The sequence below is a fragment of the Zalophus californianus genome, chromosome 14 (genome assembly GCF_009762305.2).
Source record: "Zalophus californianus isolate mZalCal1 chromosome 14, mZalCal1.pri.v2, whole genome shotgun sequence".
Classification (NCBI taxonomy): domain Eukaryota; kingdom Metazoa; phylum Chordata; class Mammalia; order Carnivora; family Otariidae; genus Zalophus; species Zalophus californianus.
In genome coordinates, this window is record NC_045608.1 from 42,371,201 (window position 1) to 42,375,704 (window position 4,504).

At 37.7% G+C, this 4,504-nt stretch overlaps 1 pseudogene; it reads right to left on the reverse strand.

Annotated features, from left to right (window-relative positions):
* Window positions 1–2,485: 2,485 nt before the first annotated feature.
* LOC113913073 lies at window positions 2,486–2,943 on the reverse strand (annotated as a pseudogene).
* Between the last annotated feature and the right edge of the window lie 1,561 nt (window positions 2,944–4,504).

The following is a 4,504-nucleotide window of genomic DNA, read 5'->3' on the forward strand; positions in this document are numbered from 1 at the left end:
TCCAGAAGCAGCTGGACATTGTTTGCATCAGAGAATATCAAATGTAATAGAAACCTTCAACAGAAATGGGAAAGAACCAAGGCCATGCCATTGACAGCCATTCTCAGTTTTGGCTGTTAAGATGCTCTAATTGTGCATTTCTAAGTATAAAGTTGGTCAGAGGTTTTAATCAGAGTTCAGTGGTAACACTTGAGAAGTTTATTTGAACTATTTTTGCTTCTGAAGCTTATGCATCATCTCCATCATCTCTTTTTAAAGAAAGACAATGCTTGTACACACTATAAAAGGGAGGTCTGTTTTATATTTCATATCATCCCCTTCAAAGTTAAACCCTGTGTTAACTGCATCTTTTAATGGTTGTGTTTACCCTGAAGAAACTCATGAGGTTAGTTAAAATAGGGAATTTTCTCTAAAATAAATCTGCTTGGAAAAGTTTGCAATTTCTCATCCTTGTAAATAGATACATTTTCCTTGTAAATGGTTTAAACTTTAAATTGATAAGAGGAATTAAGGTCACTAGAGGAGAGGCATAAAAAGGAACTAAAATATCCTGGAACTACATAGCCAGAAGGGAGCCTTAGGGATCTTGCCTTTTTACTTATTAAAAAAATTGAAACAAGAAGTTACTTTAACCTGAAAAGCATCTCCCAAGAAATAGCCATCCGAGCCCTATTTGATAAAGCACTCTTGGAAGGTTGATTCTAAGCTAAAACCCTTCCTGCTAAAAATGCTCATTGCATTGATATCCTTTTTACTTGTCTTGGTGGAAATGTTCATGTTTTCTTTTACAAATGACATGAAATCTGTTTTTTTTTCAGGGACCTGAAATCTGTTACCTCAGTTCCCAAACCCCGAGGTCAATTTGGCTTCATGTAAAGTGACCCAGGTTTCTTTATCTTTTCCCTTATTCTTAGTCTTTCAATCATTCACCTATATTCCTTGCACATAATAGATAATCAATAAATATTTATTGCATTAAATTGACTGTTATGTCAGTTTATTTCCTCTAGATTTCTGGTTAGGCCACATCTTGTTTTAATTATGAGGTCCTAACATAGAGGCAGATACACTCAAATGAGGATTTAAATAACCTGGAGTAGAATAATTCATGGTTTTATTTATTTATTTATTTATTTATTTATTTTAGAATAACAAAAAATATTTCACTAAAACATAAGATTTACAGAAGTTTCCAGACAAGCCATAAAAATGGTCACAAGCTTTTTCTTGAAGGAAGGATTCTACGCTTGACAGCAAAGTCACAATGTTATTAGTGAGGGCTGTGATGTTTGTTTAATGTTCCCATTTTGGTTCAAACAATCAAGCTTGTCCATCTACAGCGTCTAAATAAAGTTAGACTTGGCTAGAGAGCATATTCTAAAGAACTGGTTAGCTGCTTTTACCCAATGCAATTAGATCACCATAAAAAGGGGGAAAGGAGCCCATAAAATTAAAATAAAACTACCTCTGCCCCTCAAAAAAAAGTAATAAAGAAAAACACCCATACCCCTGCAGCTAACCCTGACAACTACCTTCATTCACAGTACTTTATACTCAAGCCATGATGGGGGAAATGAATAAAAGCAGAGAAGGGCCACAGATGAATGGATAAAGAAGATGTGGTATATATACACAATGGAATATTATGCAGCCATCAAAAGGAATGAGATCTTGCCATTTGCAACGACATGGATGGAACTGGAGGGTGTTATGCTTAGTGAAATAAGTCAATCAGAGAAAGACATGTATCATATGACCTCACTGATATGAGGAATTCTTAATCTCAGGAACAAACTGAGGGTTGCTGGAGTGGTTGGGGGTGGGAGGGATGGGGTGGCTGGGTGATGGACATTGGGGAAGGTATGTGCTACGGTGAGCGCTGTGAATTGTGTAAGACTGTTGAATCACAGATCTGTACTTCTGAAACAAATAACGCAACATATTTTAAGAAAAAAGAAAAAGAAGAAGATAGCAGGAGAGGAAGAATGAAGGGGAGTAAGTCAGAGGGGGAGACGAACCAGGAGAGATGATGGACTCTGAAAAACAAACTGAGGGTTCTAGAGGGGAGGAGGGTAGGGGGATGGGTTAGCCTGGTGATGGGTATTAAAGAGGGCACATTCTGCATGGAGCACTGGGTGTTATGAACAAACAATGAATCATGGAACACTACACCAAAACAAATGATGTAATATATGGTGATTAACATAACAATAAAAAATTTTAAAAAAGAAGCAGAGAAGGGCCATGGCTTTTAAACGTTTCACAACAATCCAGATGGTACTTCTAGCCTCTGCTCATGCTTTACAACAGTGAATCAGGACAAGACATAGATTTGCTAATGTGCATTTAATCACCAAAAGACTTAAGATGCCTGAGCTTTTATTCTGTAATGTTTCTAAGACTGTGTCCATTAAATGCAAACAAAAAAAGGAAGAAATCTTGGCAGAACCAGAGAAGTGATGCACACTTGATGATCAGATCGATTTTAAATATTATTCATGGCATATAGCCTAGTCCATGCTCTAGCTGTTTCTATGGCTTGGGCTTCGTTGGTCTTGCACTGCTCCACTACATCATTTGCTAACGGATCATCTGGATTGGGAGCACTTAACAAAGCCTGGATCGATAGCAGAACTGTGCGGATCTGCAGTGCCTGGGACCACTTATCTTTCAAAATATCGAAACATATTCTTCCTAACTTGTCTACATTAGGATGATAAATTTTGGTCATGAAATGTACTTTAGGGGCTGCCATCGGGTATTCTTCTGGTAGGAATAATTCAAGCTTAAAAGTCCCTCCCTCAAAGGGGGAATCCTGGGGGCCAGCAATGACCACATGAAAATAACGGGTGTTGCTCTCATCTGGTTCTGCTTTAATGCCAGGAACTGGTTCTGCCCGCAAACGCTGGGTTTCCTTGATAATCCTGCGGGCAGCCCGGCCATCTTGTCAGATCCTGAGTTCAGCCTCTGGTCTTGACTCCCTAATTCATGGTTTTAAGCTATATATATATATATATATATATATATATCCTTTCATTGCCGTCTCGCTTTTCAACCAGTCTTGTTCTGTGGAATTTACTTTTGACATGAATTAGGTTACTCTTAAGGCTGCTAACACTCTAGGAGGTCATCTCCTTATTCAGTAACCTGAGACTCTAAGAACACTGGTATATCTGCCCAGTAAACCATTATCAGGCATGCGCTAAGTGACTGACAACTGATTGTGGGCAAATATTACTGGTCTAAGAATCTGGATGAACTGTTTTCACAAAATTCTCTCTTTTAGTTATTTTATTTATCCAAGTTCAGATCAATTATAATTTCCAGGTACATATAATGTACCGAACACTACTGAGAATACAATATGAAGGAATGTAATCCCTGTTTTAAAGGCATTAAAAATCTACTTAGTGGGACACTTGTATACTGTAATCAAAATTCAGATTTGTAAATATAAAGACAGAGGTTTCAGAAGATATTGTGAAAATGCAGAGGAAGTGTGCATAGTGGAAGTCTCAGTTGGAAGAACGAATGTCAGGTCAGCAGTGTTTAGAGAATAAACAATCACAGCAGAAGGAGTTAGATATTGTCAAGGAATTCTTTCCTCTAGGCAGCAACCTATGGATTTTCTCCTGGTCACTCCAGAGATGTTCCTGGTACATAAGGAAGACCTAAAAGGGGTAAAAAGGGAAAGAAAATAAGGGACAAGAGAGAAGACGAGAGGAGGAAGAAAGCAGAGGAAAGAAAAAGGAAGGGGAAACCCTTCCTTGAGTTTGAGGGAAAGGACCATCTCATTCAGAAAGCTCCTGGAACAACTTGACCACTACTCTATTTCTAGCATGTAGCTCATTACAATGTCCTCTCCTTACTCCCTCATGGTAATACTATCTTCACAAAAGTTAGCAATTCTTATGTGATTGGACATTGGGTCTTAGTTGAAGCACTTTGTAACCAAGCAAAGTGGCAATGACTGACTCTCCTTCCTTTTTTTTAAATTTTTTTATTGTTATGTTAATCACCATATATTACATCATTTGTTTCTGATGTAGTGTTCCATGACTCATTGTTTGTTCATCTCCTTCCTTTTTGATTCCAACAGTGCTTTGACAATACTGTTCTTTGCATTCAATTGCCCCTTAAGACAGGGACAGATTCCCACTCATCCCAAAAGAGCCTATTACAAAGGTGAGGGATCTTTCAATTGATTGCCTCTTGAGATTGCTTCTAAGAAGGGATGACCAATTCTAGTTTTAAGCCCAGATTTTAATTTTGTCAGCCTCACAGACGACATCACATTCTGGTCTTTATTTGATTTCACATTCTCTCTAATTGCTCATGTTCTGCCTGGGTCTCTTTTCCTTAGACTATATTGAGAATAGTATCCATACATGCACTCCCATATCTCTATTATATTTAAACCTGTTTATAACTACACAATTTTCCACCAAATCTCCACAGCTACAGCAAACAGTTTTAATTCCGTGAAAAGCATTTCTCAAAATGT